The sequence below is a fragment of the Physcomitrium patens genome, chromosome 13 (assembly GCF_059467195.1).
Source record: "Physcomitrium patens ecotype Gransden chromosome 13, ASM5946719v1, whole genome shotgun sequence".
Taxonomy (NCBI): domain Eukaryota; kingdom Viridiplantae; phylum Streptophyta; class Bryopsida; order Funariales; family Funariaceae; genus Physcomitrium; species Physcomitrium patens.
In genome coordinates, this window is record NC_143422.1 from 8855625 (window position 1) to 8878726 (window position 23102).

Consider the following 23102-nt stretch of genomic DNA (forward strand, 5'->3'; position numbering starts at 1 on the left):
GGTTGTGATATCAAATACATTGTATTCACCATCTATTCAAGGAAGAACATGTCATTTTCAAAAGTATTCATGTCTACTACATTGTCTTAAGAGTTGTAACAACCACAACATCTCATTTGATAAGTCAACAAAAAATAGCTTTTTGTGAGATAAAATAATCCCACTTATTAAAAGGTTATTGTAATTTACAATGATTAAATTATTTATGTAATTTATAAATTATATCTAATAATTAAATATTAATTGAATTACTCTCTAATTCCAAATTAACCTATTTATTCCATAAAAAACATCACTACAAATTATATTCGTAATATAAATCATTTTAAAAATTCATGCATAAATAATATTTTTATTTTATTTTATTTTATTTATTTAACATACTTCATCCATGAACAATTTATCATTTACAAATAGATTTTTATCCATGAATGATTTTTCATCCAAGAATGAGATTTCATCCAAAAATATTATTCATCTAAATCCTAAATATTCATCCAACTTAACATAATTCATTCCAAATCCTAAATTCATTTGAGTTCTAACCTAGCTTCATCCAACTATAACTGTTCCTCCAATCTACCTTCATCCCCGCAAAAGTCTTCCAAATTGGGAATTCTCACCACTGTATGGAAGATGTTGAAAGAAATTCTGAACACAAGAAAACCACGGTCGAGCAGCAGCAGCCGAGTTACGAAGCCAACCTCCTGTAGTGTAATACGCCGATTCACTCCCGAAAACTTGTATGTAGGGTGTAATGTCGATGATCCAAGCACTGTATCAACACTTCCTAGTTACAAAACTCAGCAAGCTTGCAGTTGCCCTCTACCGAGCATGTAGCACCAACACTAACAAGGATTACACTCCTTGGCTGGAAATTCTATCCTCCTAATTGTTTAACTTGGATCAACAGCACGCCAGCCCTATAGTATAATGTTGCAGGGTGATGCGCCTCTAACGGAACATAATCGACCCACTGTGATACTACTGAAGTATACCACGTTAGTTCGTTGATATGTCGCCCAGCTCTTGGGTTTACCGCCAGCGCAATGAAAGTATGATAATAATTATGAATGTCGAGAGTGGAACCCTCCCTAGATCAGTCTGGAGCTACTCCAGCCACAATTCACAGTAGTCGAATGAGGTCGATGCCTCCAGCTGTAGGCCACAGCAGTAGGTCCTTAGCAATCCAAAGCACCCACAATGCCGCACAACCTCAGAGCGTCTAGATCGTCCAGACCTTGAGGCTAACGATGGACCATCTGACACATGAACCGCCTCACAGCAAGACCGCAAGGAACAAAATTAAAAAAATTAAAACACACGCTCGTACTTGCCACCAATGTGATATGAATAACTAATTATCGACGCTTCCACTTTTGAGTGCACTAGCTCTTCCGCCGCTCCGTGTTTGCAAGGTCAACAGTGCACCTTCGACGACAGCTTGGGCGAACGTCGACTACATGATACAATGCCTCGTTGATGTCAACCGCAACACCACATGGAGAAACAAAAACCCATCACAGTCTCGGAAGAGAATAACCGCCGACTGAGATTCTACTCCAATCAGTACCACAAAGTCCAGCAGCCGTTGGTCGACTCCACTTGAGCCACTTGATAAGAATAGCACCCCACAACTAGCGATGGCACTACAGCAAAACGGCGCACTCCACCCGAACACACCTGAACCGTCGAGGATTAGGGAATAGTTCCTTGACTGCTGCACGCAATCGAAGTAGAGCCGCAACACCAGTATCAGCAGAACCCTTACGCCAAGCACCCTGGAATCGTTGAAAACCAACCGTCACCGAACCACAAGCAGCCGCAAGAAGAACCGCATGTAGAGAACCGAACTTCCACGCCCAGGACACTAAAAACAGTGCAGCCAACAAGAAAATTGGCGTCTCCTCAAAACAAGCGATGCTGAACACCCTCCAGCCGAGAACCACTTCCGCTGTTCGCTACAAAAAACAAAAAAAAAACAAAGAGCAGCAATAAAAACGGTCAGCAGCGCTGGACGGCAATCAACAAAGGAGAGGAAGAGACCTTCTACCAAGACCGTCTAGACGCTTCGCACCGCCGTGCTCTAGCAGACCGTCGACAACAGCAACCTTCTAGATCTGCACAAAACAAGCCATCGACGATAGCTTGATGTCCACCAACGATCAAGAAATAAAAAACACCAGCCGTCTTCATTGTCCACCGCACGTAGAAAGACGTCTACGATAGGAGCTCCAGCAATCACTGCCAAGGTCCACCGTCGGAGAGGCGCCAACCAGGAGGGGGAACAATTGCACCACTACCGCTACCTTGTACAATTAGCAGCAATCTAAACAGAAAAAAACCAATGCCCACCTTCCCGATTTTCTAGAGTTCTAGGCCGCACGTTGTTACTGTTACTGCATTCCTATAATCATACAAGAAGTTGACAGCAGCCCTGCCAACGACTACTCAAGCAATATCAAGAAAAAAACACACAAAAAGACAAAAAACAGTGTTGGGTGACTTTCTGTACACAATGCAATAGCACCTTTCCTACAGTCACAACGGCTACACAATTTGGACCAACTGCAGTGCTCCTTTCCAGCATGCACAATGCTCAAATCTTAACCTAGCATTATTGTGTGGTAATATCATGTGGTAATACAACTATATGGTGAAAATATTTATATATATATATATATATATATAAATGGATGTTATTATAAAAGAGCTTAGTAGAAAGATGTGGTAGAAAAACAAAGATAAATGCTAGAAAGGTAGTGAAAAGTTTAGTCTTAATGTTGTTTTTTGTAGAAGGAACTTCTATTTACTTTGTAGAAGCATAAATGCCTTAAATCAAAGTAAATAAAATAAGCAAATAATATAAGTATCTTTAGTAGAGAATTAATAATAAGTTTAAGCAAAAATTACCTCAAATTATTAAAAATTGATATCCAAAAAGGACTAGTTGTAAACTTGGGTTGAAATTAGATTCCAAGACACAAAATTAAGCATTTATGGTAACTTCGGGGTTCTTTTGCAAGTCAAAGAGTGGATTTTTGAAAGCAAATAGATGAAGGGATTTTTGGAGAGTTGGTTCTATGTCATTAGGATTAATATTGAGGTTTTGAGGAATTTTTAAAGTGAGTGATGTGCTTAGTGGATTTAAATTTTGAAAAAAAAAAAAAAAAAAAAAAAAAAATGTAAATTTTCACAAAATCTTGAAATTTTTAAAGTAAAAATATATAAGCGAAAATTTGGCAATTTATCATTGTGCTTGTTGTAAATGTTTGTGAAAAAGTTGAGGTCAATTGAGTAGTTAGATTGAAAAATATGAGAGTTTTTATAGATTATGATCTCAAAAAATTGGGATTTAGAAGACTAGTGAGGATTTCTTAAATATTTTTCAATCTGCCAATTGAATTAATATATAATTTTATTTAATAATAGATTGTTGGACTTTCAAAAATTATTTAAAGTTTGGAATGAATTGAATGGTGAAATTAAGAGATTATGACTTTAGAATATTAACATCAAAGATTAAAAAAAGAGATTGACATGTGCAATCTTCTTCAAAATTTTCGTACTTATTATTAAATTAATTTTTATAAAATCTATAAATTTTGAATCAAAGTCAATAGTTCAATTGTTAGTTATTGAAATTTCAATTTTCTATAGGATTGTTAAAGATTTGTTTAAGATTTAGGATTCAATTAGATTTTGCTTAGGATTGGTATAAAATTTGATTAGGATTTAAATTTTTTTTAAGATTTTATTAATATTAATCTAAGATTTAAGATTTGATTAAGATTTTATTAGGATTTAAGATCTTATTAGGATTTTATTAGAATTTGACCTAGAATTTGATTAAGCTTCAATAAGATTTTAATTAGAATTTTTATTAGGATTTAATTAGTATTTGATTTAAAATTTGATTAAGATTCATTAGGATTTTAATTAAGATTAAATTAGATTTGAATTAAGGTTTATATAGGATATAATTAATATTTTTATTTTTAATATTTCTTTAAGATTATTATTATTTCTTTGAAGTTTATTTTTATATTTTTTAAAGATTTTTTTATTATTTTTCTTTGAGATTAATTTATGATTTTTTTATTAATTTTCTAATTCCTTTTAAATTTACTTTGGATTGGTTTAAATTTGATTAATATCATTAAAGATTATTTAAATTTTATTTAAGACTTTATTAGATTTTATAGGATTATTGTTGTATTTTTACTTACCTTCCATAGCTAGGTATTTGGTGCATTCTCAAGCAAGAATACATATAATATGATATCATTGTATCATAGCAAGAACTTGCTTCTTATAAGAAAGCAAAGCTTCAAATATTTTTTATTATTATTCTACTCATTGTATATATAAATTAGAAGAATCTCAAATACTTCATGTCGGCACGTATTTTGAATCATTGCCAAGCCTATTTGAGCATGTCTTTATCAAGATTTGATTTCAAGATCACTTATTGACCTCAAAAACTACAAGGTTTGTTAAATGATATTTTTAGATGTTCTTATCTTACACCAAAAGAAAGAGATGTAGCTTTTGATCAACAAAAAATAATTCTCTTGAAGTCGGAGCATTTTCATCTTTGAGCAATAAAATCAATATTGATTGTTGATTCAACCTTTGCCAAGCAAATTCAATGAAGTATGTTCTCTAATCGTTTTATTTATGATATCAAGAATAATTCTTCTAAGTCTTATGATACTTCCAAATTCAAGTTTAAGAATAATTTACTATGTTTTGAGAGACAATTATATATTCTTAAAGGTAAAGCATGATTACATGTTCTTAAAGCTTATTATGACTTTCTAACAGCTGAACATTTTGGATACAATGAGACTTTTGAGCTAATATCTAATATTTTTTGGTGGCCTTGAATGTGGAAGGCAGTCAAAGACTTTATACAATTATGTGATATTTATTCAAGATAAAAAAAACTCCTCATTATCAGAATATAGAGAAGTTGCTTTAAAAAAGCACTAGGCTTTTGATTGTCACTAATTACTCAATTAAGTCTCAAGATAAATAAATCACCAAGTTTATGTATAAAATTATCCTTATAAGGGCAATTATATCAATATATAAGTCCTAAGTACCATAAATCATCTAAAATATGATAAAAATATTATAAAATCTTATATATCTTTAAAATGGATTTTTTCCAAATTTCAACAGCTCATATTTCACAAGTAGACTGTCAAAACAAATCAAAATTTTATACAAAGTATTGATGTAATTTCAACAACTACCATAACAAATTTCAACTACAAATTTATTATGGAACTTGAGATATTGCCAAAACCCTAACAACACCTTCAAATCCTTACTTACATATACATATGTATAATTTTCTTTATATCTCACAAACTAATATTCAAATATCATAAAATTTTGATATATAGTTTTAATATAATATAATTTTAATAATATAATTTTAAAAATTTTGAGCCAAAAATTCATCCAAAAACTTAAGATGTGGCTCTAACTATTACTATCAACAGAATGACTCACTTATTGCCTTCAAATTACATGAGCTATCTTCAATGCTCTATAATTCTTTTATAAAAACTCTAAATACAAAAATTCTTTTGCAAAAGACATAGGTCTTAAATTCATCCTTACAGATGTACTTCTTGATCTCCAAAAGTTATCGTAAAACTTCTTGTATCTTCAAAAGAGTAACAATATGTCTTAAAAAGACACTTTAACTTCAAGCGGCCATAATTTCATCATCCTAATTCCAAATTTGTTAAAATTTGTAGACAAATTATAATCCAAATCTTAAATCTTATAAATTTTACTTTTGATTATCAAGTCTCTCTTATGAAGTCGCCAAAATCCTTGTTATGCTCGTGGACATCCTCTTGAGAGCCTATTGGATATGACTTTTGATCAATAGGAATGAAGATCTTTATTTCTTGCCTTCATCCATCTATACCTTGCTTTCATCTTTCCAAATAAGTTTTTTAGAGGTTTGAATCTTCATCTTTGACCTCCAATATTTTCTTTAAATTTTATGCTAAATATCTAAATCTTATATAATTTAAATATTATAATCAAAATAGGTAAATCTTAAAACATTTTTTTATATCAATTCTCTTTAAATTAACCTACTATTCACTCTAATACACATCAATACTTATTAATATATTATATATTTTATTTAATTTTTACATATTATAAATAATTATAATATGACATCATCATCAACCTTATAGACTTTTTGAGCTATTATGTATTCTAGAACAACCATGGTCTTTTGTTTCTATAGATTTCATCATAGACCTTCCTATCTTAGGTTTGTATAATTTTATATTTTTACTAATAGATCATTTAATTAAGATGGCACATTTTATATCATATACAAAATCTATCACATGTGAATAAATGGATAAGTTTTTTCTTAACAACATCTATCACTATCATGGATTGTCTAAGGATATTATATTGGATAGAAAGACTCAATTTTTATATAGATTTCGGAAAATCTTTTTTAAGATTTTAAGGTGAATATAAAGCTCTTTTTGGCTTTTCATCCTCAAACTGATAAGCAAAAAAAAAATGGATGAATCAAGTTCTAGAATAGTATTTGAGATATACCATCAACTATCATCAAGATGATTGGACAACTCTTTTGATATTGACCGAGTTTATATATAATAATTTGATACATTATTCTATTTAACAAACACCTTTCTTTGCCAATTATGATTATCATCCATAACTTTATACTTTTGACTTTTTAAAAGTTGATAATCTTATGACAAAAGATTTGGCAAATAATTTATTAGAGCTACATACAACAATGAAGGCATAGTTAAAAGAAGCTCAAGAATGCCAAAAAATCAATGCAGATGCCTATTTGAAGGAACAACCATAATTTAACATGAGTAAGAAGGTATAATTATTTTATCACAATACAAAGATTACTCATCCTTGTAACAAGTTGGACCTTTTTCTATTTGTGAATAAGTCAATCTTGTTGCTTATTGATTATACCTACTAAAGCCTATGAACATCCATTTTATATTCCATGTGTCTCTTCTTGAGTCAAACAAGACAATGAATATCTTGAGAAGAAGACAAATGCCACCTCTTCCTATAGAAGTGGATAATAATCAAGAATTTGAAGTAGAAGAAGTTTTAAATTCAAGGTGGTACCAAAATAGATTAAAATATCTTGTTCATTGACATAGATATGATATTAATAAATTCATATGAGAGCCAATAAAAAATCTTAAAAATGCATTAAAAAAATTTGAGGTTTTTTATTGATAATATCCATCAAAATTAATATAAAAAATAGTAAATCTTTACTATAAAAAAAATATCCAAGAAAGATATCATTCCAACTTCTACTCTTATTTTTAACTTTTGTATATTTATAATATTAAAGATATGAAAAACCAACAACTGGCACATTCAACTGAAGGACTTTCATTAGTTGACTTATTGGACAAGATATTATAATTGTGAAAATCTTTAAGATAATATAATCAAGATGAAGATTTTCAAGAAAAATACATCTTTTCTTGAATTGATTGAAAAACATAATGTATTTGGTATCATGATCTTAGAAGAGACTCTCAATGTTTGGTGATTTCATTAGAGATAGAAATAATTCCTAACGGTTCTTCAAATATTTTATTTGAAGGGAGTTACAAAAGCCTCAACAACAATCAAATAATAGAGTAGTCTTTATTGATATGAGATAGTATTGATGATTGAAAGGACCTATCTACCATCTTCAAAGAGAACAAAGATTAAAATATGTGGCAAACATAATTTTTTGAATCTTAAATTTCTTCAATTTATGATGACCGCTCTTCATGGAACTCATTCCTAGAAGAGGGAGTAATGTCATAGACATACATATTTATTGTAATATTTATCTATATGATCAAGTAGAAGTAAATTAAAGTAGATTTATTTTATAATATTTTTTAGAAAAGCTTCTTAAAAGCTTTGTGGACATTGCTTTGATTTTACATGTATTTATAGTTGATTCATAGGTTAGAAACTTGATCAATAAATTAACCACATGTTGGTAGTTTGTAAAAAAACTAATTATGTGGCGGACATGTAGGAAACTTACCTTATAAGTTAAGATATGTGTCTTATAAAGTCAACATGTTTTGGAGGTCTTATAAGACATCACTACATAGCTCCTAGTTAAGAGTATATATGGAGGCAAGAGTGAAGCCTTCTTCAATCTTATCAATGCTTCTTAGTCTTTAGTCTTGTTTTCAAGACTTTTTAGTGTTCTTATCTTTAGTAATAGCCATTCTAGTTTAATATTACATCATCTTTCAATGATTATCTAGTCTTTTTGAGTGGTGTAAGAGTGTCTTGATCTTTTAATTCTTCAAGATTCATGTACTTGAAATCCTAAGGTAAATAGTCTTGATATTATAATAAAATAATCATATCTTATTACTCACGTGAAATTGAGGTTATTCTTTATATAGTAACTCAAAAAATTATTTCAACATTGACATATTTTAGAAAAAATGATATATTATAGATGAATTGTAGTGAATAATGACATGCACTTTGTATAACAAATAAAATATGTTTTTATAGCTTTCAAATGAATTTAGATTGAAAAAAATCCATTGAATAATTATAGAGCTATGATTAATCTAATTTAGAATAGTATTGAAATATTTTTTCGAGTTTAGTATCAAATTATATATCAGTACTTTGTAGGACCTCTTTTGGCCTTGATAACTACTTTCAACCTCCTAAGCACACTTTCTATTAAATTTTGGCATAAAACCAATTCAATATTACTCTATTTTATAACTATTTTTTCCTATAATTTCCAAACTTCCTTTGGTTTTATCTTCTAGGTGTTGAGTTAGTATTTGAGATACTCCCAAAGATGTTCAATGGAATTAAGAATAAAAAACTGAGCAGGTCAATCCATTATTTTAATTCCATGATGATCAAATTACTTCTATGTTAGTTTTGAGTTATATTTGGAGTCATTATCTTGTTGAAAAAATACCTTTTTTTAAGAAATGTCAAATTCTTCAATGCTAAGGAGCAGGTTTTTTTCAAGAATTTCTACAAATTTCTTAGCATCTATCCTCTCCTCAACCTTTGCCATCTTTTCAATCCCATTCTATCCTATAAAATCCCATACCATTATATTTCTACCTCCATACTTAACTATTTCTTGGATCTTCTTGTTAAGCAAAGACTAATCTTTTTGTTTCACATCCACTTTTTTCTATTTAATCCAAATCTATTGATTTTTATCTCACGTCACCAAATAACCCTCTTTCAATCCTCCACAGTCTATTCTTTGTATTTTAAAGAAAAATCTATATAATACATAATTTTTATAATACTATAAAAGTACCATTCTTATTTATAGTTTTTATTTAGTTTTATAGCTGCTAGTAAGCATTAATGATATTATTAAATTAATAATAATATTTTCATAGTATTTTTGATGATGATAAAATGCTGTAATATTGAATAATTGATAGAATCCAAAAATTAGACACCACATTCAAAAAATTATTTTAATACTATTCCAAATTAAATTGATCATAGCTTTGTAATTACCTAATAAATTCTTTTTAAAGTCGTCTCATTTGGTAGTTTTAAAGGAGTACTTTATTTATTATACAAACTATGTATCATTATTCAATAAAATTTATTTATAATATATCATTTTTTTTCAAAATATGTCAATATTGAAATAATTTTTTGAGTCATTATAATTGAAATTTACGTTTATCTTTTGTCATTCTTAAGCTTCTTTTAATTATACTTTTATTGTTACATATAGCTCTAATAAATAATTTACAAAATCTTTTATTGTAGAATTATCAAATTTTGAAAAGTCAAAAGTATCAAGTTTTAGATAAAGACCATGATTGGCAAAAAAAGATGTTTGTTGAATAGAAGAATGTATCATGTTATTATAAAAAAATTCTACCAATAACAAAAGAGCTATTCAATCATCTTGACAGTAGTTAATAATATATCTCAAATTTTGCTCTGAAATTTGATTTTTTTTTTTTTTTATCCATTGGTTTAAAGATAAAAAAACTATAGATACTTTTATATCCACTTATAGAATCTTAAAAATACTTTTCTAAAACCTTGATACAATTGTATTCTTCTATTTAATATAATATTTTTTTAATAATCTATGATAGTAATAGATGTTGTTAAAAAAAATTTAGCTATTTCTTCACTTGCGATGGATTTTATATTTAGTATAAAATGTGCCATCTTAATAAAATAAACTGCAATCATGAAAATAGAATTGTATGAATTTTAAATTGAAAGATCCATGATAAAACCCATATAAACAAAAGACCATAGTTATTTACGTATTGATAATGGTTGAAAAAGTCTATAAGGTCAATGATAAGGATTTTTTGATTTTAAATTTTTTAAATATATTTAAAATATATATAATTATAAATTACCAAAATCTAATCTATAAATATATTTTAATACTCAAAAAATCCTCAAATTTATAAACTTCTTTTTATTTCTCAAAATCCAAATCCATTGAATATATCTCTCTTTTTTTAAAGCCTTCAAAACTTCAATAGATCTTCAAATTATACAAAATCAACTCTCAAATTTCTTTTTATAAGTCTATTTTTAAATCTTATTCTTTAATCAATTAAAGAACCCTAGAATTATTGTAGATGTGTGATTTTGTGCCTTAGAGTTTGCTTTCAATCTTGGTTCACAATTGGGCCTTTCTAAGTATCAATTCTTCATATTTTGAGATAATTTTTATTGAAATATATTCTTAATTTTTTCCTAAAATTGCTTATATTAATTATTTATTTTATTTTCTTTGATTTGGTTCACTTATATTTCTACAAAGTAAATATAAATCTCTTCTTCATAAAGGCAATATTAACATTTATTAATTTTTACTATCTCTTAATCTAATATCTATATTTTTAAGATGATTTTTTAAGGTACTTTTATTTAAGCTTTTATAGAATATAATATTTTTTTTTCTTCTTTTACCATATAGTCTTGTTATTACATGCCATTGATAATAATTGACAAATCTAGATATAAATTGTATATTTCTTATTATTCTTAGAATCTATCAAGGTCATAAATCTCAAAAAAAAGAAAATCCTCAATACACTCTTGAGTTACTGAAAAGAATTAGAAAGTCACTCAAAAATTATATAATAGTTGAACTAAAATGGCTATTGCCAAAAAAAAAGACTAAAAAGTCTTGAAATAAGACTAAGGACTAGAAAGGCATTGACAAGAATGAAGAAGGCTTCACTCTTGCTTCCATATATATTCTTAATTAGAAGCTATGTTGTCATGATGTAACATGACTAATAGGTGAAAAGTATGAAAAAATTAATATATTATAAAAGTTTTTATTTCAAATATTATATCAAATTAACTTTAAAAATAGACAATAATTTAAAAGAAACTAAAACTAAAGATGTAAATGCTAACTTTTTGCAAAGTAAGCTTCTACTTACTTTATAAAGCCATAAATAAAGCAAAATAAGGTAGATTAAAAAAATAAATAATATGAACATATATAAGAAGAAATTAGGAATTGATTTTACTAAAAAATAACTCAAAAGGAAAAAATTTGATATCCGAGGAGGACCAATTATCAACTTGAGTGGAAATCAGATCAAGAAGCATAAAATTAGGCATCTACAATAATTCTAAGATTCTTTTTAGAGATTGGAGAATAAGATTTGAGAGTAAATATTGATAAGATTTCTTTAAGTATTGATTTTGAGTGATTTGAGGGCGTAATTACTTTTTAAGAGCTTTGAAAAGTCATAGTTGTTTTGGATGACTCTAAAATTTATGAAATAATAAAAATATTATATTTTAGAAAATTTCATGAGTTTAGTAGTAGATCTACAATTCAAATTTTACAAACTTATGAAAATAGTTGTCTAAAGTATATATTATAAGTTTGAACTTAATTAAACGATTGAATTGTAGGTTATTGAATTTCAAGTAGGTTGAGGTTTCAAAAATTGGACTTTGAGAGATATTTAGGATTTTTAAGATCTTTAGCAATCTATTAATTAGATTGGAGTGAAATTTATATATAAAAATAACAAAGTTAATTTCTTATACATACTTGAGTTTTAAAAATAATTAAATAGTGTGAAAAAAAAATATTGGTACTAGAAGACTAATATTATGGTTGAAGAAGGAGGTGAGCTGACACCTTAGTAGATTTTGATATTTTCCTTCTGTTTGGTAAGTTTGATTTTCTTCAAATTTTTTATGCTTATTTTCAACTTAATTTTTGAAAATTTTTAATATTTTAAGTAAGCTCAACTATTTAATAAATAAATATTGAGATTCTAAATTGTGCTAGGATTAGGTTAAGTTGGATAGGTTTGGTTAGAATTTGGATTGGATTAGAATTAGATTAGGATTTAAAACTTGATTAGAATTTGATTAGAATTTAAGATAGGACTAGGATTTAGGATTTGATTTAGGATTTAGAAATTAGAATTTCCTTAGGATTTAGGATTTAGTTTAGAGTTTAGAATTGAAGGTTTGCTTAAAATTAAGGATTTAGGATTTGTTTAGGATTTAGGATTTGGCCTAGGATTTGATTGAAATCCATTAGGATTTCTATTAGAATTAAATTAAGACTTCATTGAGATTTATTTAAGATGTATTTGTAATTATTTTAATATTTCTTTAGAACTTCTTAAGGATTCTTTTAAAATTTATTATAGATTTGTTCTGAATTCTTTTAAGATTTCTTATTGTCTATTTTATAATTTCTTTAAGATTTCTTTAGAATTTGGATAAAATTTGTTTAATATTATTAAGATTTCATTAGAATTTATTTAATATTATATTAGAATTTGGATAAAATTTGTTTAATATTATTAAGATTTCATTAGAATTTATTTAATATTCTATTAGAATTAGGATTTTATTGTTGCAATTTCTATTCTACCTTCCATAGCCAGGTGTTGGATGCATTTATGAGCAAGACTTCACGTAATCCAATATATTTGGTGAATTTGATCTAAAAGGCTTGAGATAGAAGGTATTTGGTATTCTTAGATTATTTAAATTATAAAAAAAGAAGATAAGAGAGTTGAAGAAAGAGCTATGGGTGGTACTTCAATTCGAGCTATAAGTGGCGGTATTAATAGAGGACAAAATATATATTTTGTTTCCAACTCTGTAAACGTATTTTAGGCTTTTGTCTTATTTATGTGACATCAACAAGTTAAAGATTGCAAAGAAAATATGGCAAATAAAGTATTATAAGCAATTGTGGACAAGATTGATTAATTTGAAGGGAATGATATTACAAAATATTTAAGATGTTATTTAAAGAAAATAGAATTGAAGTATGTTTTAGAAAGAGAGATGGTTCAATTATTTGAATTAGCTTCTACACCAAAGATAAAAAAATCAAGTAAAGTCCCTTATAGGATATTTTAGAAGTTTATGGAAGAAATTTTCTCAAGCATTGAAAGATAAGTTTTTCTTAAAAGATAGTGACAAGATTACAAAAAAGTCATTTTTTGAATGGATTGAAAAGCCAAAGAAGGATCATTTAGTGACAAAATTATTAAGAAAGTTTAAAAAGTAATATTTCTCTTTATCAAAAAAGGATAAACAATTATTGGATTTAAATAAAATAGAGTTTTTTCTTCAAGCAATTAATAAAGAGTTATAAGAAAAGTTGGAAGTCTTTATAGAAGATAAAAAAGAGGATGAAGGATTGATAACAAATTGGAAGAAAGTAAAAGAGGCAGTAGGATTGCGTGCAAAAATAAAAAGGAGAAAGGATAAGGTAGGTATTTAAAGACCATTATAAGCATATAAGATAAAAATACCTAATATCTATTCTATATCTATGATTCAACCTTCAATAGCAACATCAAAGAAAGAAGAAATGGGCATTGATGAAATCATACAAAAATTAAAGATTTACAAATAAAATTTACAAAACTTAAAGTGAAGGGTCAATCATTAAAAGTATTAGCAAGACAAAATTTAGCAACAATAGGGGATGTACTACATAGGTGCATGTGGTATACTAACACAGATCATTGAAGAAAGAAATGTGAAGATTTTACAAAGTTGTTATATAAATGAGTTATATTTTTTAGAGATGGTATGATACACTCAAAGGAGAGTGGAAAAAAACTAGAGACGAATTTTGATAAATGAAGAATGAAGATGTTTTTGAAGATACTTTTAAAGTACATACAATTTCAAATAATGAAGCATCAATATATTGGGTGGACACAAATTCAAGCAAATATTTAAGCATAAATCTAGAATTTTAATGAAAATCTATTTTTTTGTAGTTAAATGTAATAAATTATGTTAAAAAGAAAAAATCTATTAGAGATGATTTGAAGCATGTTGGAAATAATATTTGACAAATTACTAGGTGGGATGATCTAATATATGGATTATCGATACAAGCTCATATTGTATGGAGTCAATATGAAGCATTAATAGGAAAAAAAATGAAGGAGAGATGAAAATAATGAAGGGCCATTAAAAGAACTACCAAAGGAGAAAAAACACGACAACAAAAGGATCCTATGCATGAAGAGACAACAAAAAAAATTTCTACAAAAGAAAAGAAAATTATGAAAGAAAAAGTAAAAAGTCATTTTTATAAATTACAATCAAATATTGAAGTTTCTATAGATTTGAAGAAGGTATTGAAGGAATGGATTTTAAGTAAAAAGATTGAATTCATGATTTGTAAAATTTTAAGAATTACAAAGAAATTTTTTTATAAAACTATTATTGATACAATAAAAAAAAAAAAAAAAAAAAAAACAATCTATAAGAGATACTATGAGATCAAATGCATAAGGAATAAGAGCAATGAAAAGAAATGAAGCTAAAGAAAGAAAAATGAAAAATTTTAGAGATTTTTTATTAGTAAGATTGAACATGGGTGGATGATAAGAGTGACAAAAAATTCAAAAGGAGATTTGTATGGACCTTGTTCAAATATCAAAGTGAGAATAGAAAATATTATTAATGAATATAATTTCTTTATGCAAGACATGTCTACATATTCAATTATAATAGAACAATCATATAACATTGCTACGTAAATGGAAACAAAGATAATGAATGATTATTCAGCTTAAGTAAGAATAAAAAGTTAAGATAGGATAAAAATAGTTTAATTTTTAACTGTCTATGCTAATCATGAAAAGAATTGTGATAAGTTGAAAGAGAAGCCAATATCAAATGAAAAATTTGAAGACCTTTGAGGGTATTTACTACATGCCATTGTAAGGTGGGATTGTAATAGGTTAAAAAAAGAGATGCTTTCACCAACTATAGAAGAGAAGATATTATCTATTGGATTTATTGGATTGACATAATATTTTATATTTTCTTTTAAGACTATTAACAAGATGGAAAAGATGGAAAAATATTATGTTAAAAATATTAAGTAAAAATTAAAAGAAAATAGAGAATTGATTGAGAATGAATTTATTTCAGAAGCATTTGAAGTTGAATTTATAGATACTACAAAGAAATTAAATTATGTTTTGCAAGGTGGATTACAAGGAGAGAATAGAGTTATTAATGTGCATTCTAAAGAATTTTATGATGAAATTCTTGAATTTATAGAAAATTTAAATTGCCAAGAAACATGTATTGAAACTAAGTATAAATTAGTGGCAAAAAAGGTCAAACCAATGACTTTGCCACTACCATCGAATTGTAAAGAAAGAGTGAATGGAGCATCTATACAACAAAATTTAAGGGATCCTAGAAAGATAGGATATGAATTTATAGATGCTACATTAAATGGATTAAATATTGGATGTAATGGATTTTTGACAAAATGTATAAAAAAATATTTTAAAGATATGTTTGGATGATATGGAAAGGCTTTTGTATTTGCTACATATAAAATTAGATGTATTGATCTAAGTATTGTAGTACCTATGGTTATTTTTACTATTCCTCATGAACCATGGAATTTGCAACCAATTTTAATATTAAGGGCACATTTACTTAAGCTATTAGATTTAATTAATGAAAAAATTAAAATGAGAATTTTAAAACCATATATGGCACCTTATTATAATCGATGGTTTATAGTGTCAAAAAAAAAATAGAAAAATAAGATATATACAAGACATGCAACCTATAAACAAAGTAACTATTAAAAATGTGGATTCAAGTCCAACCATGGACGAATTTGCAAAAGCATTTGTTGGAAGAGCTATCTATTCAATGGGTGATCTTTATTCAGGTTATGATCAATTTCAATTGGCAATGCAAAGAAGAGATTTGAGAACTATGAAGAAACCATTAGAATTGATCAGAGTATATACATTATTTCAAGAGGCTACAAATTTTATGGCACACATGATGAATGGAATGCATAAGGTATTAAGAAAATTCATTCTAAATACAACAATGTCTTATTTAAATGATATGCCAATTAAAAGATGTGAAGAAGTAAGAAAAAATGAGACATTGGATTCAAAAAGATGTAGGAAGTTTGTGAAAAATCATATTGATGATTGTGAAAAGATTTTGATAAGCTTAGAAAAAGTTCATTTAATCTTATTGGAGACAAAATCAATATTTGGAATAAAAGAAGTTTTGGTGGTAGGACACATGTTTGGATCATATAGATGCAAGCCAAATACAAAAAAAGTTGATATAATTAAAAAGATGAAAAAATGTGAAAGTATAATGGAAGTTCAAAGATTTTTAGGAGCATGTATTTTCTATCATATATGAATATCACATTTTGTACATGTAGCAGATCTATTGTATGAATTGTTACAAAAAATTTTAAAATTTCAATAGAAAAGAAAAGAAAGAAAAGCTATAGATAAATTGTAAGAACTTCTTTTTTCACTTCCAACTTCAAAAAAAGTAAATTATGAATTTGGAAGTTCAATGATATTAATACTTGATGTAAGTCCAATTGAAATAGGTTGGATAGTTGGAGAAGATAATGAATAAAGGAATAGATATATAGTAAGATTTGGAGCAAAAGTTTTGAATGTTGGATAGAGGGCATATGTACAAATTAAAAGAGAATTATGAGGTTGTTCTATACCAGATACAGCAATGTTAAGATGAATTGTATATATAAAGTTTATGAATCTTAAATTCAAGCATATTTTAGAAAATTTAATATGGTTGTAGATATGCTATTATGAGCACGATACGATGATGAAGATGATATGGTTGATGATGAAAAAAATAACGGCACTAACTTTTATTTGACTTTGTGTACAAGAAGGGATGGATTGTGTTTGGCTATACCTCTTGAATTATTCTCAAAAGAGTTATATGATAGTCAATGATTGTATATAGGAAAATACTTAAATACATTAATGCAAGAAGAAGATTAGACAAACAAAGAATTTAAGAAGATTCAAAAGAAAGCATATGGATATTTTCTTTGAAATGATTTTTTGGAAAGCATCTAAAGAAGAAAGAAGAAGCATTGCAATGAATAATTTAGGGTTTGTTTAGAATTTAGGATTTTCTTAAGGTTTAGGATTTAGAATTTTCTTAGGATTTAGGATTTAGGATTTTTTTAGGATTTAAGATTTGGCATAGGATTTTATTGAAGTCTATTAGGGTTTCAATTAGGATTAAATTAGGACTTCATTGAGATTTATTTAAGATATATTTGTAATTATTTTAATATTTTTTTATGACTTTTTAAGGATTCTTTTAAAATTTATTATAGATTTCTTTTGAACTCCTTTAAGATTTTTTATTGTTTCTTTTTATTAAAGCTTGTTAGTTATTGGTTTTCCATCTTTTTAGCGTCTTAAATACATAGAAGCTATAAAGAAGGATAAAAGATAGATTGTTATCTTCTTTTGATTTTATTTCTTTTATAACAAAGATTTATTATTTTTCATCTTGATTTTGTTAGATGTTGTCGATGTAAAGCTTCAACTCTCTTTAATGAATTTACAAGATTCTTTGTTGGCTCTTATGTGCATTTAATAATATCATATCCATGCCAATGAACAAGATATTGTAACCTATATTAGCATCACCTTGAATCTAAAACTTCTTCTACCTTGAACTTTTTATTATTATCTACTTCTATAGGAAGAGGTGGCATTTGTCTTCTTCTCAAGATATTCACTATCTTATATGGCTTAAGAAGAGATTTATAAAATATAAGGTGGATCTTCATATATTCCAATAAGTATAATCAATAAGCAATATGATTGATTTATTCACTAATAGAAAAAGGTCCAAGCCTACAATAGTCCAATTTGTCACAAAGATGAGTAGTCTTGATATTGCCACAAAGTAACCATACTTTATCACCTACATTGAATTATAGTTGTTCCTTGCGATAGGTATCTGCATTAATTTTTTTTCATTCTTAAGCTCCCTTTAATTGCACCTTCAATGTTATATGTAGCTCTGACAAATAATTTGCCAAATCTTCTCCAATAGGATTATCAATTTTTGAAAAGTCAAAAATATTAGGTCATAGATAATAACCATAATTGGCAAAAAAAGATATTTATTGAATAGAAAAATATACCAAATTATTATACACAAACTCTATCAATGGCAAAAAAGTTATCCAATCATCTTGATGATAATTGATGGTATACCTTAAGTACTTCTCCAAATCTTGATTCATTGGTTTCATTCACCCATTAGTTTGAGGATCAAAAGTTAAAGAAAGTTTTATATCCATCTTTAAAATCTTAAAAAGGATTTTCCAAAATCTTGATATAAATTGAATCTCCCTATCTAATATAATATCTTTAGGCAATTTGTGATAACAATAGATATTTTTTAAAAAAAGTTTGGTCATTTCTTCATATGTCATAGATTTTTGTACATAGTACAAAATATACCATCTTAATAAAATAATCTACTACTACAAATATAGAATCACACAAACTTAAGATTGAAAGATCCGTGATAAAATCCATAGAAACAAAAGACCATGATTGTTTTGAAACAAGTAATGGTTGAACAAGTCCATAAGGTCGATAGCAAGGAATTTTGGATCTTGAACAAATATCATATGATTATACAAAATCTTTTACTGCCTTTTATATTTGAAGCTACCAAAAATCTTTCAATATTAGTTCCAAAGTCTTATTGTATTCAAAATGTTTAATTGTTGGAAAGTCATGAAAAATTTGAAATCCACAATAAAGAGTTGCTTGTAATCATAGATTTATTTTAAGAATAGTATCATTATTTAGAAGGCACCTTGAGTCTTTTTGGAATAGAAAGCTACTAGATGGAATTTATCATATGCTTCGATTTGTGATAGTACTGCACCTAAAGCAAAGTCTAATGCATCTATTTTCATGAAAAATACCTTGAAGAAGTCAACATGATATAAGATTGGTGCAAAAGTAAATTCATTTTTTAAAGCATCAAAAAATGCTTTAGCTTCTTTATTCCACTCAAGTTTGTATTTACAAGTCAAATATATAAGTGGAATTGTAACTTAAGAAAAATTCTTGATGAAGATTTTATAGTAATTAGCAAAGTCCAAAAAGCATTGTATGTCTCTTATTATTCTAGAATCTTTCAATTTATGATAGTCTAGATCTTCTTTGGATCCATTATTAGTCCTTTGTTAGAAATGATGTATCCTAGGAAGTCAACTTGAGAAGTGTGGAATACACACTTTTTTAACTTACCGTATAATCTTGCATCTCTAAGTTTCTATAACACACAACTAATATGAATTTCATGCTCTTCTGTCTTTTTAGAATAAATTAAGATATCGTTCAAATAACAAATGATAAAATCATCATAAAACTTACAAAAGATATCATTTATTAGATGTTGAAAAAGAGTTGGTACATTTGTGAGTCCAAAAGGCATGATATTATATTCAAAATATCAATACCTAATTCAATATATAGTTTTCTATTCATCTCCTTCTTTAATGCATACCAAATTATATGCTCTTTGTAGATCTGTTTTTGTATAGATCTTTATTTAATTTAATTGATCAATAACTCATGAAATTTAAGATAGAGGATACTTATTTTTTTGAATCCTCAATAATCTACACATTTATAGAGATCCATCTTTTTTCTTTACAAATAAGATAGGAGCTCCAATTGAAAATTTAGAATGGCATATGAAATTTTTAGCCAAGTTTTCATCAATATATTCTTTAAATATAGCCAACTTATTTTGAGATAGATTATAGATTGGTCCAAATGGTAGGTAAGTTCTTTCATGAAGATCAATGGATCAATTATAAGGATGATGCTCTATAAGAATATTTACATTTTTCTTTTTAAAAACATCCTAAAAATCTTAATATTAACTAAAAATATTACTTGATAACTTCTCACCATCAAAAATAGACATGGTATATATAACAAAAGATAATCCTTCTTTTGCAGCATGTATGAAAGCTCTTGCAGCTATTAGTAAGATTTTAGATGCACTAGACTTATGTATTTCTACATGACTAATGAAATTTTGGATTAAATTATCAAAAAAATTAAGGTTACAAGAAATCCAATCTATTTGAGGATTATACTTTTTTAACCAAGATAATTCTAAAATAGTCAGATTAAACGGAGATCTTATCACATTAAATATCACTATGCTATTATGATCTTTAATTGCTATATCAAAAAGAACAGTCTCATGTATAACATGTGCAAAGATAGCAAACAACCATCTATGACTTCTACATATATAAGTTTAGTTTTCTTGACTAACAATATTTCTTGTTTTTTGACAAAATCTATATAAATTGACATAGCACATTTCAAACATGTTAATGAGCAAGAAAAGATTTGACGTTGTTAAGATGGTTTGTACTTATATTATGGAAAAGCTAAGCACATTCTTAAATATTATCAAAAGAAGTAATGTAATCACAGAATAAAGAATATGGTTGCAAAAGACGATAATATATTAGAAAACAAGTTCTCCCAACTATAATAGAAATTGTGCAACTTGAAACTTGTACAGTTCCTAGTAAAGGTCCTATTCTCTCATCAAATCCTTCACCTTGTTTTACAATAGAAATTTATTTAGGACCAAAAAATCACAAAGTTTTTGCCTTATTAGATTTAGGAGCCTCAACTTGTTTTATGGACAAAAATTTTGTTAAAAAATAAGAAATATCTTTAGTTAAGAAAACTAAATCCATGCATATAGAAGTTATAGATGGTTTTTCTTTGTCCTTTAGAGATGTTATTCATAAACTATTTTTTTAGATATAGTTATTGATTGGCATAATAACTTAGTAATATTTAATGTGTTTAGATCTCCTTCTAATCTAATTATTTTAGAATTATCATGCCTAAAGAAATATAACCCTAAAATAGACTAGATTTCTTATAACATTGATTTTATTTTATAGTTTTATTTAGAAATCTATTAGCTTTTTATAATAAAGTTTGTAAGGATTCTAAAAAAATTGATAATATCATAATAATTAATTATTTATAAATAATATAATTATTTATATAATTTAACTTGAGATACTTTATTTAAATATTAATATAATTATTTAATTTTTATGTATTATTCATAATAATTAAAAAAAGACCAAAGTACAATAAGTTGTATCTTATTATAATATAGTAATATATCTAAATGTGTTTTGAAATCTTTAAACATTTAAGCATTTTATGCCACTTTATTATTACTTGCATATTCAAATTAATTGCTATAAACTACACTCAAAAGTTTAGAATAAATAAGCTTAATGCTCTATATAGCATAATTACTTACTAAAAGAAAAAATATGTTATAAGCTTAAAGAGAATTTGTTAATGACAAAACCATAAAAATAATCTAAACTACCTTTTGCAAACAAATTTTACTTCTAAACTAAATTACCATTAATCTTAATAAAATTTATTTAAAGCCTGTTAAAACTTTAATTATGTAAGTTCAAATAGTTCACTTAGGAAATTTAGATCTAAAAGATTAATGAAAGCTAAAGGAGCATTATAAATTCCATATAAAATAATTATATATATGTATATATATATATATATATATATATATATATATAATTTCTTAAATCTCAATTTCTATAAAATTAACCTCTATTAAAAAGTAACACAAATCCATTCTTAAAAGTATTATTCAATAAGAATTCTTATCACTCACAAGAAAATGCTCTAATACCATGTAAAGTATTATAAAATTAATACTATTGTATGTTATGATAATAAAAAAAAATTATCACAAACCAACTTATTTATATTTTACTAAAAAGTCTTATGAACCGTTTGTAGTATTATTCCAATTCTAAGTGATACTCACTGTAACAATCCTAATTCTTAACTTTACATAACTAAATTATGGTTTTGATGCTAAGGTAACTCCTTTAATTAGCTGTTACACGTTGTTCTAACACATCCAAGGAAAAATGTGCATTTGAATTTTTTATAAATATAGCAATCCTATTTAGCAAGTTCCAAATTCGTAGTAAAAGAAAATGAGTTTATAATTATTGTAAAATAATCATTGTGTTCTTCTGTAGCAAGCCCCAATATGGTTGCAAAGAAATGTAACTTCAAGTCTTATAAAAAAAATTGCCGCATTCCTAGCAAGCTCAGAACTTCTTGCAGAGAAATGCGAGGTCAAATCTTGTTCTTAAAATATGATGTATTCCTCCAAAGTAAGCTCAAAGCTCTCTGCAAAGGGATGCGAGGTCAAGTTCATAATATAACTGGACAATCCCTGTTTCAAACCAAAAACCTCTTCTCAACCTCAAAACAATTTGCTGAAGAAAGATCTGTGAAAAACTACAAATTTGATACGCCACACTCTATCTAGGGCGGCCAAAGATTTCTATGCGCACCTGGTGTCAACTGTGATGGGAAATTCGGGCTCTCTTAGATATTTTGGGCTGCCCAATCTTAGCAGTGCAGGCTGAAGGGTGCCCTAGTTCGGTTGTTGCCCGACGTCGAAGTTCAGCGAGCTGAGTGGACGAAGTGAAAATCTACTAGTATCGGCTGAGTACCTGGCCAGTCTAAGCGGTTATGCCCTCAGTTTTGGTGCTTACGATTCCCGTGACAGAGGTAATTGCTGGTAAACACCGACTAATTGCCACGTGGAGGTTGGAA

General features: G+C 27.1%; 2 long non-coding RNA genes across 2 annotated transcripts; both read right to left on the bottom strand.

The window, feature by feature from the left end:
• Positions 1 to 349: 349 nt before the first annotated feature.
• Positions 350 to 2487, bottom strand: LOC149987931 (uncharacterized). Its single transcript, XR_016506044.1, has 2 exons — positions 2047 to 2487; positions 350 to 1870 (listed from the first exon to the last, which is right to left on the bottom strand). It is a non-coding gene; the product is annotated as an uncharacterized LOC149987931 (long non-coding RNA).
• Positions 2488 to 22459: 19972 nt separating this feature from the next.
• On the bottom strand, positions 22460 to 22976 carry LOC141046105 (uncharacterized). The gene is made up of 2 exons (XR_012218803.2): positions 22838 to 22976; positions 22460 to 22670 (listed from the first exon to the last, which is right to left on the bottom strand). It is a non-coding gene; the product is annotated as an uncharacterized LOC141046105 (long non-coding RNA).
• Between the last annotated feature and the right edge of the window lie 126 nt (positions 22977 to 23102).